The 13875-nt window shown below is 35.8% G+C and overlaps 1 long non-coding RNA gene across 2 annotated transcripts; it reads right to left on the reverse strand.

The window, feature by feature from the left end:
* Window positions 1–9778: 9778 nt before the first annotated feature.
* Window positions 9779–11137, reverse strand: LOC130589450 (uncharacterized). Of its 2 annotated transcripts, none has more exons than XR_008967123.1 (3): window positions 10559–11137; window positions 10134–10182; window positions 9779–9919 (listed from the first exon to the last, which is right to left on the reverse strand). It is a non-coding gene; the product is annotated as an uncharacterized LOC130589450 (long non-coding RNA). The 2 variants fall into 2 exon arrangements; XR_008967122.1 differs by having other exon boundaries at window positions 10134–10277.
* Between the last annotated feature and the right edge of the window lie 2738 nt (window positions 11138–13875).

Raw genomic sequence — 13875 nt, forward strand, 5'->3', positions numbered from 1 at the left:
CTCGAACTAGAATTTGGTGAGTAATCCCACCAGCTTGCATTCTTTAGATAAACAGAATTCACCCATTTGATCCAAGAATTATCTTGTTTATTAGCCACAGTCAACACATATTTTCCCATATGTGCAATATTCCAAATAAACACATCCCTAATATTAAGGCCACTAACATTCTTACCAGAACACAACTTACTCCACGCAACACAACCAGGATTATGGTTAAAGGATTACCCACTCCAGAGATATGATCTACAAATTTAAACAATATCTCTAAGAACTTTCTTGGGAAGGATGAAGACTTGAGCCCAGTACATGTAAAGACTCATCAAGACCGAGTTAATCAATTGAACTCTAGCCATATAAGATAGATGTATGGAACTCCAAATCTTGATTCTACAAGTCATTTTATCCACTAGAGCATCATACTGAGAAGCTGTAAGTGTTTTAAAGCAAATGGGGACCTCCAAATAAAAGGAAGAGAATGGCTCGTAAAGCCAGAAACTGCAGCTATTCTTTGCACATTAGTGTTAAACACACCACAACAGTAAAAGGAAGATTTTTGTCTATTAGCTTACAAGATAGAAGAGTTAGAAAAAAATCTTAAAGCCTTGAAGCATCAGATACATGGATCTGAAATCACCTTTACAACACATAACCAAATCATCCGTAAAACACATATGTGCTAGCTTCACCTCCTTACACCTTGAATGAAACTAAAACTGATTCATACTTCCGACTAACTTGAGATTTCAAGAAAGATACTCCATACATATAACAAATAGGAGAGGAGAAATCGGGTCTCCTTGTCTCAAGCCTCTCTTTGAACTAAAAAAAACCTTTCATACTACCATTTATCATCGGAGAGAATTTTGGAGTTGTAACACACTCCATAACAAGGTAAACAAAATGAGCAGAGAAGTTCAAAGCATGAACCATTCCTCTCAAAAAATTACAATCAACAGTGGCATATGCGTTTTGAAGATCTATTTTCATTAAGCAACTAGGAGCAACAGAATTCCTACCGTACTGCTAAACAAGATCTTGAATCACCATTATATTGTGCACAATAGAATGACCACGAAAAAAACCACCCTGGTTCTCATTAGTAATATCAGGCAAAATATTCCTCATCATATTGCTCAAAACCTTAGTAATGCATTTATAAATTACATGACAATGGGAAATAGGACGAAAATCACTCACATTAGAAGGGCATTTGCTTTTGGGGATGAGAGTAATAATTGTGCCATTGACTTCTTTAAGTAATCTCCCTTATCTGACAAAATCCAGCACAACATTAACCATGTCTTCTCCAACAATCTCCCAAGCATCTCTATAAAAATAAGACTCAAACCCATCAGGGCCAGGAGCGCTCTATTTCCATGAATAGATTTCAAAGCATCTTGCACCTCCCTGGCTAGTAAGGAGCATCTAAAATGCTTCTATGCATATCAATAACCATAGCACCATTATGAACACTTTCTAGAAGAACAACTCTTCATTCTCTTGAAAACTGCAAAGAAGCTGCTGGTAATAATTCAGGAACGCTTGAGTAACAACATTACTCTCATCATGCCATACTCCTTCTGAATCATGTATAGCATAAACAAGATTTTGCACTCTTCGAGCTCTATTACTATTGTGGAATAAAGAGGTATTATCATCACACTCTTTAATCCAGGACATTTTAGCTTTTTGTCTTAGGAATTCCATGTAAATCTTGTGCTTGAATGTATAAATCTTCACAGCCTCCATCTCAGCATTGGCATAATTTAAGGAAAAATTTATAAAAAAACAACCTTATATATGTAATTTTTTGTAAGTTAAAACATTTTTAAAAAAATCAAGCACCATAAAACCTTAAAAAAACCTATTTGTAAGATAAAATCTTAAGTCATTTTCTGGTGTTATCAAACTTTTTTAGCATTGACTTGTGTTATTCTCGTATGAACACTAGACCAACTACAAGAGGGGGGGGGGGGGTGAATTGTAGTTGAGGGGAAATTTTCGAATTTAAATTGTGGAATTAAAATAACTTAAAAAACGAAAGACAAAAGGCACACAATATTTTTATAAGGAAAATTTCCTAGGCCCAATAGGAAGAAAAAACCTTGACCATGAGGGATCTTGACTCAATACTCTCTTTACTATAATAAGTCAAAAGACACTCTTTTACAACCTATTAATGGACCCTTCTTTGTTCCTCTAAGAACTTCTTCCCAGTCACTCAGTTTCCCCTGCACTGATGACACTCAATTTTACTTCACTCGAAATCTTCTTTTTTCTCTCTTTCTTTATCTCTCTTGATTAAAAGGATATTCTTTGATTTTTCTAAAACCCAAACACTAAGAGTATTATAGTGATATGTTATTAATGGAGAAGAAGAAAATACAGAAGAACTTTCTTAGTAAGGATAAACTTTGTAATACGCTTGAAAGTTATATTTTTCTAACAATTCTTTCTCTATAAATAGATGTTGCAATGGTCATAATTCTTCAACTTGAAATCCACGTTTTCTTCACGTAAAATGTAGGCACCGTTGATCCATGATCCTGCACCATGTATCCCACGATCTTCGTAATAGTTATTTACTCCACTAGCGTTAGTGGAAATATCTCGCAAGTTGTTGTCGATTGTTATGCGCTACTTCCCACATTTGTAGCCATGTTGTATGCTTGCTTAGATCTAGGAATCACGGTGCTAAACCTGCTGCATTATCACCACGTTTTGTGCAACAGTTTCTAACCACCTTTCACTAGCCGTTGTGCGCAAACAACCAGTGAGTTTGTTGAGAAAAACTCGCACCACTTCCCTTACTTGTAGGCACGGCTATTTCAACCTATAGTTCATAGCAAAGCAAACACAAGATCTATAACCTTCAAATCTTTTTATCCAAAGATTCTAAGTTACTAGAACTCTATCAAACATATCATATAATAATAATTCAAAGTGTATAAAAATAATATCTTGAATTAGATTAAATAAATAATATTTCTCCACAAGATATATATAAAAAGAATAACATTACATTATTTTTGCGATTTTATATATTTTTTCAAATTAAAAACTATACAAAACCTAATTATTTGGCATCATCAAAACATGAAATACAATAATATTCCTCCTTTTTGATGATGGCAAATATATGGCATATAAAAAATATGTAATTAACTAAAATCAACAAAATAAAGAAAAATAAAATAAACCATAGCAAAAGAATCAAAATCTAAGAGGTTTAAAATGAAACTACAAAAAACACTAACGAAAAATGAAAAACTAGTACCTAATTATAATCAGTTTTGAAAACAAGGAAAGAAAAATCAAGAAGCATCATTACAGAAACTAAGAAGACTATAATTTGTATTTTATGTGCCACTCTACTTTCCCCTTTTGTCATCATCAAAAACATCTAAGCACCAGCAGGACTCTAAGAGTGCAACATATACAACAATATAAAGGCAAAGTAGCTCAAGCACTTCATCTAATAATACTAGCCATCCAAACATTTTAATGAGCATATTAAGATAGGATAAATGCACAAATACATGAGTAATGCACAGGCTGAGTCCATGAAAAATAAAGAAAAGAAGCAAAGAGGAGAAAAAGATAATCAAGAAGAACGAAAATGATAAGAGATGAAATGTATGACAAAAAAAACTTATCATCAGAACTGATGTGTGATTTACATCGAAAAGATGATAAAGTGAAAGTAACAACAAACCGCCATTGTTTTAATACAGCCAAAAATAGTAATATGGTTTAAACAGATCCTAGGGAAGGAAAGGGAATTAGGGTTTGGGATAGAGAAACAAGTGACAACAGCGTCAATATTCTCCCTCACATCAGCTTCTCCTCTCTTCGGAGCTGCTAGGATCTACTCCTACTGAAGATCAACTCTGGCTACCCTGGCTTCAACACCCTGGGTTCTAGTGTGCTGGAGATATAGAGACTCTTGAATTGAAGGTAGAATTTCATGCAGACCAGTAGTCGAGAGAAGGGGAAAATCAATTGTAGTGGATCTTGGATCTAGATCTATGTGAACAACATCCTGACCTTGTTCCTTGGGGACCTCAGTCTCTGCAATGTGCTGGCTTTTCCTAATTGACCTAGGTCCTTCAACATTCACCTATTCCTCAAACGTCCTCTTGACCCCAGTCTCTACCTTTCCTTTGGGTTCAGCAGCCTCAAACTCCAACTTCCTACCCTATACCCTCAATGAAAGCCTAGATAAAGTCTCCTTGGTCAAATAATTGTCAGGCTCTAGATCAAAAGAGGTACTACAAGGGAGTTTCATTTGATTCTTTTTTAGAATGTTAGAGAAGAGATTTGCATACTCAGCCTTGGTATTGTGGGAAATACAATAGGAGAGATGAGAAATCATTAAAGCATGAAAATTTATTTTAATGTTCTTAGCAAGGCAAAATATTAAAGAAATATCCATGAGCCTCGCCTGAGTCCTCTTGGAGGTTCTTGGAAAAATGAAACGTGAAACTAGGTGAAACAGAAATTTGTGAAAAGGAGAGAGATCTTTTTTAACTAGGGACTGGTCAGAAGCGTTACCACCAAAGTAACCCAGAATTGTGGTGTTAGAAGCACCATTGACAGATAACTTAGCCCTACCCTTAACATACTCCTTGTATCCCTTCATTTGGTACCTCAAACCACTCAGCCAAGTTCTTTTCATTGAATTTAACTAACTCGCCATTAACGATGTTAATGCATAAACCCTTGTTATTTTAAAACTAGCAATAAGCTCGCTCATCTCACTTTCATAGGGACCCTCATCAAAACTTAACACCTTATACCATTTTGAAATTTGACAATATCTATAAACTAACCCCACTTAATTTTCTTGCACCAAGAAAAATCTACGCAAAACCCTATGATGTATTTGAAAGACTTAGATTTCTTACCACGCTTAGTTGGAACCAATATTTCTTTTTCTTGCTCTGTTCCCGCGTCATCCAATTCTTCTTCCTTCTTCGGAGAAAGAACTTCATTTGCCATTGAAGTAATCCATCGAACCAGGATTCATTCTCACTTTCTTTGTAATCCACTAGAGGTGAAGATTTTTCTGCCAAAAAATTCTTTGTTTCATTGGAGGTTTTTCCTTTGGGAGCCATGGATGGTTTTGGTGAAGAAGATAAAGTTGAGAGGTTTTGGAGAGAGAGAGAGAGAAGGCGGTTTTGAAAACTATATAATTTTATGGTAAAAAAGGTGAATTTGCCGTGTAATTTTAGTTTGATGTGATGGGGGTTTATATTTGGGGTAGATTTATGGGGGATGGTAAAAAAAGTATTAAATGCGGCTTTTTCCTTCCTTATTTAAATCCATTGAGTTATTTTAATTTAAGGTTGTACATGAACGTTGGTGAACCGTTGCCAAAAAAATTATTTGTGGGGGATGAATGAAGAAAGAAAATAAATTTATGGAAAATAAAATAAAATAAAATAAAATGGAGAGGATATTTATGTGGAAAAAATATAATGAGAAAGAGTGAACTCATGCATGTTACATGTTCAAGCTATATGTACATAGACCTTACTATTTTTTCTCAAGTATATGTGTGGAAAATAAGGGGAGTATTATGAGGACTAATTTGAGTCCTTTAAAATGACTGAGTAATATATGAATAAATTTAAAAAATGTTGCTGGCCACTTAATGTAATCTTGTAACTAAGGATTTTATTTTAAGTAGCACACTTAATGGATTCTAATCATCCCTAACTCTAAGCGAATTTTCTCAATCTTTTCTCTAGGAAGTGGTTTAGTCAAAACGTCAACTATTATATTTTCTGTTGGACAAAATTTAACTTTTACAAGACCTTTATCTACATTGTCCTTAAGAAAAAGATGTCTAATGTGTATATGCTTGACCCTTGAATGATGAACTGGGTCCTTAGAGATGTAGATTGCACTAGTATTATTACAAAAGATAGGAACACACTTAAACTTAATACCAAAGTCTCTTACATGTTGTTTGATCTAGAGGACCTGGGAATAGCATGCAGCAACAACCACATACCCTGCCTCTGTAGTGGACAAAGCAATTGTCTTTTGCTTCTTTGAACTCTATGAGACCAAGCTTATTCCTAAGTATTAGACAAAGCCTTATGTGCTTTGTGTTTAACCAAGTCCCCAACATATCCACATCTGAATAGCTTACTAGGTCAAAAATATCACGTCGAGGATGGAACAAACATAAGTCATTGCTTCCTTTCATATACCTTAGAATTGACTTAACTGCCGTTAAGTGAGATTCTTTGAAATTCGATTGGAATTGTGCATATAAACCAACACTAAAAGCAATAACGGGTCTCCTTACAGTTAATTAGAGTAAAGAGCCAACCGTACTTCTATATGGCTTCTCGTCTATACACTTACCATTTGAATCTTCATCTAACCTTGTTCATGTTCCTATGGGAGTGTGGTTGTTTTAGATTATTCCAGTCCAGATTTCTTCAGCAGTTCCTTGACATATTTTTGTTGATGGATCATTGTTCCTCTTTCAGATCTCTTGATTTGCAATCCCAAAAGTAAGTTCAATTCTCCCATCATACTCATTTCGAACTCACTACTCATATGATTAGCAAACTCCTTACAAAGAAGATCATTAGTAGCACCGAATATTATATCATGAAAATAAATCTGGACGACTAATATATTTGTTCCTTTTCATCGAAGGAACGAGGTTCTATCAAATTTACCTCTTATGAAATCATGTGAAAGCAAGAATTTTGACCACCTTTCATACAAAGATCTAGGAGCTTATTTCAACCCATAGAGAGCTTTATAAAGCTTATAGACCTGATTTGGAAGATCGAGATTTTCAAATCCATGAGGTTGTTCCACATAGACGACTTCAAGTAAAAACCCATTTAAAAATGTACATTTATGTCCATTTGATACAACTTAAATGCCATAAATGCAGCAAAATCAATCAAAATTCTAATTGTTTCTATCCTAGCAACATGAGCAAAGGTTTCATTGAACCCAATACCTTCTTGTTGATTGTACCCTTTGGCTACCAATCTGGCTTGTTCCTTAACATTGTTGCAAGCTCATCAAGCTTGTTCATGAAGACCCATTTAAGTCCAATAACTTTCTGGTTCTTTGGGTTGGTCTCCAGGTGCCAGAACTTGTTCCTTTAGAACATATTCAGTTCCTCTTGCATAGCATTTATCCAATCATCCACTTTGAATTCTTCCATATGATCCTTAGGTTTTATCATATATAAGAAAGCATGAAAAGCACAAAAATTCTTCATTTAGGATCTCGTTTGAGTTCCCTTTTCAATGTCACTTGTAATTAATTCTAAAGGATTAGAATTTTGGTCACTAGGGGAAAAAAAAAGGAAGGGCTGCGCTGGAAGGGCTGCGTTTCCTTTATAATGCAACCCTTCTTTCATGAAGGGCTGCGGTTTTAAAGAAAACCGCAGTCCTTTTTAAGAAGGGTTGCGGTTAACTAGAAAACATAATCCTTTTTATTATAAGAAGGGTTGCGTTTTCTAGTAACCACTTTCCTTTTTAGTGAAGGGCTGCGGTTAACTAGAAAACGCAACCCTTGTTACTGTAAGAAGGGCCGCGATTTTTGGGCCAATCGCAGCCCTGAAAGGGAAGGGCTGCACTTATCCAAAAAACCGCAGGCTTCTTTTACAAAGGACTGCGTTTTTTGGATAAGCGTAGCCCTTCACTATCATTTTTTTTATTCTAATGAATTACGCGCATATACAACAGTACCCATATTTCTATTTCCCTCCCTTAGACAAATTTTACGAGCAAGAAATCCCCACCACCACCTTCTTTGCGCGAACCTTAACTCCGCCATCACATTGAACCACCACTAGTGCGCCACCACCACGCAGCTGCACCAGCTTGCGCACCACCTTCTCTTCTCTCCTCCACTACTGCTTTTGTTATGGAACATCACTTCTCTCACTCTTTTTCGCGGTAAATTCACTCTCACTCTCTCTCTTCTTTTACATTTCTCTAATTTTTGTTTAATTTGAAATCAACTTCTATTTTTTGTTGTTAAATGTGCTTGTATTTGCTCAAAGAGTGATTGTTTGGGGTGGGTTGGGGTGGTGGGGGAGGGCTGGCAGGGGGTGGGGGAGGGCTGGGGAGGCTGGACATGGGGTGGGGGAGGGTTGGCAATGGGTGGGAAGGGCTGGAAGGGGGTAGGGGATGGCTAAGATGCTGGGCAGGGGGTGGGGGAAGGTTGGCAGGGGGTGGGTGAGGGCTAGCAAGGGGTGGGGGAGGGTTGTGGAGGTCGATTTATTTGTGTTTCTTGATATGAGATTGTATGAAAACGCAATGTAATTTAGCTATGAAATCTACAAGTTATTTGAATCATCATCATATACATAGATACCCGTTCAAGACTTACTCATTAGGAGTAAGTCTTGAATATTCCCTGGTTGGGGACTGTTCTTGGACGTTTGATCTCACTTAGGTGGTGAATGTGTGTCTTCTTTTCAATTATGAGGAAATTCTTGGCTTATCATTTCTCTACATTGTTCTCTAGGTACATATGTAGATAAACAATCATCTACATTATGTACTTGGAGAATTGTAGAGAAATGCTGCCGTAATTTCCTTAGAATTGAAAAGTTGGCATATATTCACTAGTGAGATTAGACGTCCAAGGATGGGTTAGGTTAGAGTGATAAGGACCTTCGGCTGCATGCATACAATCACTACAAAAAAAATTGGCTATAGAGGCACATCATTTGGCCGACTTGCCTCTAAAACCCCCTTTTACCATCACATAAACATGGTTGTCACTAATTATATGGTTTTTAGTGTCAAGTATATTATGGTGCCTCTAAAGATACATTTCAGCATCAGATGAATGTTGGTTGCCTCTAAAACCATGTTTTTAGCATCACATGAATATTGGTTGTCTCTAAATTCATAGTTTTAGCATCACATAAATTTAATTTTCTCTAAAGCCATTTTTTTTTAGCATCAACTGTAGTTAGTTGTCTCTAAAGCATGTATTTAGCGTCACCTGACTTTAGTTGTCTCTAAAGCCATTTTTTTCAGCATCAACTATAGTTAGTTGTCTCTAAAGCCATATATTTAGCGTCACATGAATTTAGTTGTCTCTAAAGCCATGTATTTAACGTCACATGAATTTAGTTGTCTCGATAGCCATTTTTTTCAGCATCACATAGATTATTGTTGCATCTAAAGATATTTTTAGTGTCACTTGAATTGTATAAGGGAAGGGGGGACACCATTCCCATGTTAAAACAATTAACTATCACTTAGAGGAAAAAAAACTCTCATAAAAATGGCAATCCCGCCATAACATAACCATTAATTCTATAAAAACAAGGTGATCCAACTTTAACATAACCATTAATTCCATAAACAAGTAATAGAAAGAACTAAACGAATGAAATAAATACAACAAATTTGTGCATCTTTTCTACCAACTTTCAGCTAAAACCATTTGTAATCCTTGCATCTTACTCTTGCCCATTTCAAGACTAGTAAATCTTCATCAGAATGTACTTGCCCCAGAACCAATGATTCTTCCACATAATGCTCATTTCTTCAATGGGAACGCCCTTAGTCTCGGGAAGAAAGAGGTAGATGAAGATGGACATAACCACGACAAAGAAGGCGAAGAAGAGGAAGAGCCCGAATTTGAGGTGGCAGAGCATAGCGAGGAAAATTTGGGCTATTACAAAGGTGAAGAACATGTTGACGGCCACAGTTATACTTTGAGCTCCAGACCTTATCTCTAATGAAAAGATTTCAGAAGGTACTAGCCATCCCAATGGACCCCATGACCAAGCAAAGGCAGCTACATAGATGCATATGAATAGCACCACCACTATGGCGTACCATTGTGGGAGGTTTTCTGCGGTTCCGCTTACTCCAAATTTCACTCCAATGAAGATGGCTACAACAACCTGTAAAAAACATGCACAAGGGATTGATTAAACCAACGATTTTGTCAAATTATATCGTATGTAACAGTCTTGCCTAGACCCCAAATCGAGTTTTCCGACTAGAGGATTGAAATTGAAATTGAAACTTTATCTTATAACAACTGCTAAAGGAACATATATCTTGAAAACAAAATATATCAGAGAACATAAAATATCAGAGGGATATATTCATTACCAAAACTGCTTTGTCAATCTTTCATCGACTCGCAACAGTGTACAGATAACTACAAAATACATCAGTCGCTATATTAAGTTTACGATCTTCAATTATCATCAACATACAATCATACATAGGGTGTAGAATGTACTTTCACAACACCTAACATACGAAAAAAAAGCATATATATGTATTAGTTTAATATGGAAAAAAAAAACTACACTCTAAAATCTATAATTCCAAAAAGATAAACACTCATTAACAAAATGAAATTAAAAGGTAGCTAGGAAAGTGCACATACTAAAGAAATCATATGAAATCACAGCGAGAGAGAAAGAGAAGCGAATAATACTTTTGTTGTTAGATAATTTTAATATCATAAATAATTAAGAAAATACAGTGAAAGAGATATCAAGAATACTGAAAACTAGCAGTTAGATTACCCCGGCTTTGTTCAAATTTGAGCATGTGACTGGGCAGGAAAAAATGGCATTGACAGGACAGGTTTCTTTAAGCAAATGGGATTTGGAATACTACATGGTCAAGAAACAACAAGAATATCCTAGTACTTGGAGGGAGGCCATGGGGCAAGAATACCTCTGATTCAGTTGTAAAATCTTTTTGCAATGCAGTGGGGGGACTGTGGCAGGGCAGTGGGAGGGGGTGGGGAGTGCATGGAGGGGGAGGCAATGGGAGGGAGTGTAGGTGGGTGAGTGAGGGTGTGTGAGGGATGGGGAGGCAGTGAGTGCAGGCAGTGGGAGGGAGTGCACGGAGTGCAGTTGGGTGAGTGAGGGTGTTTGAGGGAGAAGGAGGCAGTGAGTGCAGGGAGTGGCAGTGGGCAGTGGGAAGGAGTGCTTCTCAATTGGGAGTATAGCTTGGTTTCACTGCTTTCAACTACAGAAGTTTTTGTTTCAGTAGACTCCTAGATATGCTCTCTACCCAATCCATTCGAACTACCTTCAGCTGCCTCCATAGATTTTCTATTTGTGTAATACATCCACCTTGTAAAAATCTCTTAACTGTCATTCCTGTCCAAGAGTGAACAATTTAAGCACAACACAACTAGAGAAATAACATCTAGATTGACAGAAGTAACTATTAAGCAACTTCGCACTTCATCACAGACAAAATGGAAAACTGATTGGGAGGATAGATGATGGAACAGATGATTGGTATCTTAAGTCAAGGCTACCACCTATGTCAGAATGTCTTTTGAAAGTCATGCAGCCTCTGCATCAACATATCAGGAAACGACCATTTGAAACTTAGAACACCATTCTCCCAACTTAGTATCTCTTATCCTGAAAGAGTAAATAGTACGCAGAACACTCAGCACTCGATTAAAGTCAGCCATCTCTCCATTTTCAAAATGTCATATCTATCAGAAACGAGAATGAAACAAAGACGACTATGACTGAAAGGTTGCACAGGTCCGACAACGTGGTTGGGAATAATCAGAAAATTTCATGCATCAACCAAGGCCTCCAGTGTATCTCACTTATGCAAGAAGCCATGGAAAGAGCATATAGGCAGTGCTGAGACAATGTATCTCACTTGCTTTATGAATATGCACCAGAGGCAAGAAGTAAGCAGGTTAGTTTAGTTTTGGTGCTACTGAGTTTCATGAAAAAGCTTTGAGCGCATAAGCTATGTACACTTCCAGTTACACGGAACGAACTGAGTTGTAAAGGCCTCAAAAGTAAATATGACTGATGGAGTTATATTAATTAGTTCTTGAAACATTCATATCTAGTTTAGATATTAACAGCATTCAGCTTCAATAACAATGTTTAAAGACAGACTTTTTACTTGAGAATGAATTCTGTAAGCTTCATTAAGGTGTACAACAGTCAACAGCCTAACGCATTCACACTCAAACAAAACACCAGATTTGAAGCCATCTGCAGCTAACAACCTCTCCTATTGAAATAAAAACATCTGGTTTTCTAAACTGCAGCTAAGTAGAGAATAACGATCAATGTGATTAATATTTCTATCTTTTGATGAAAGAATTATTATTTGCTACACAGGAAACAATCATTTCCTAAACTGCAGCTAAGTAGAATAATCTTTTGATGAACGAACTGAGTTGTAAAGGCATCAAACAAAAAAAGCAACATTACAATTTAGGCACCAAAAGTACCAAATAGTTCATTTAATAACTACTCAATATGTACTACATATTGGAGCTTTGAGTATGATAAATCGAAGCAAAACGAAAACCTATAAATCGAATAAATTTGTACAACAAACAAACAGAAATTCAAACGAAAAGCCTAAAAAATCGAGAATTCAAACCAATAAAATCCCCATAAAATAAACAACAAACAAATCGAACGAAATTACAAAATTAAAAAACTTACAGGAGGAACGACGTTCGTCGCTGCTTGGAGATGAGAGAGAAAAAAGGAGTTGAGTTGAGATAGAGATTGAGAGAGACGAGGAACAGAGAGGAGAGAGAGGGGAACCGGATGAGCTGAGAGTGGATGATGAGGGAAAGAAAGGAGTTCTAGAAAGTTAGTGAAAATAAAGCGCTTAAACTCTTTTCACCAAAAAAAAACAACGCTTAAACTCCCGCTTGTTTTCACCAAAAAAAAAAAAAACTCCCGCTTGTTTTTTTTTTAAAAATTTATTTATATGACGGTCAAATATTATTAAAGGCCTCTAATAATTTCAGCTCTTATCAGATCTTATCAGATTAGATCAGGCAAAGAGAACGTATCCATAGTTTTTGACCCAGATATGTTTGATATATTGTTTCTAAGAAACTTTATGCAATCATTACTAAAGATATATATTTAGATAACTCATTCAAAATTTATGCAATCATCATTACCCGTACCCATAGGGTTCGATAGGGTATGGGTGGGGTCTAAGGTCCTTAATGAGTATAGTGTAATTTTTTTCCGAAATATAATAAACCTTCAATATACATCACAAAATATCATTTCTATATAGATTTTTTGCAAAACTACGATCGAAAAGTGAGAGTTAGATTGAGAATTGAGAAAGTAGAGCGGCAAATTTTGTTTCTACGAAAGTATATAGAAGATTAGAAGTTTGAGTTTTTCATATATTAGTTTATATTAGAACTAAAAATGATATATTTTGAAATTAAATGGTAAATGTTACAATTGAAGGTGTATCTTTTCGAAATAAAGTTGTTAATATTTACGACAAAATCATTAATGAAAAATAAATTCCTCTTTGAACATCATATGTACACTTTTAATTTCCTTTTCATAGTTTTCACGATTTTCACATGATCTTCGTCCTATATATTCAAAATTTTAAAAAAATACATATATAATTTTTTAACTGAGTATGTGGGTAAGGTTTTGGTAGGGTCTGGGTATGAGAGGAGTGGACCCTTACCCTTACTCTACCCGATAGCTATTTGACCCATGCCCTACCCATAGTCATAACTCATATATAATTCTTTGTTCTTTCAATTACTTGTCTTTTAATTCATGTTTTGCTTTTAGTTTCCTCAATTCATGTTAGATTTAGTTTCAATTTCATGCTCTAGCTTTCAATTTCCATTAATTGCTAGTTTAATCGTTCTTTTGCTTGTTCATCTCAATTTCTAGGTTAATCCTAGGATATTCTCTTTTGAATATGAATTTTAGCCATGAGTGAGTAGCTTCCTTTGCTAGAGGAAGTAAAAGAAGTCAAAGTATTGCAATGATTGCATGATGAGTACTTGATAAGAGCTAATTGATTGATTGTGACATTTGATTTCCAATATTCATAAGGATAG

Source organism: Beta vulgaris, chromosome 7, assembly GCF_026745355.1.
Source record: "Beta vulgaris subsp. vulgaris cultivar EL10 chromosome 7, EL10.2, whole genome shotgun sequence".
Lineage (NCBI taxonomy): Eukaryota > Viridiplantae > Streptophyta > Magnoliopsida > Caryophyllales > Amaranthaceae > Beta > Beta vulgaris.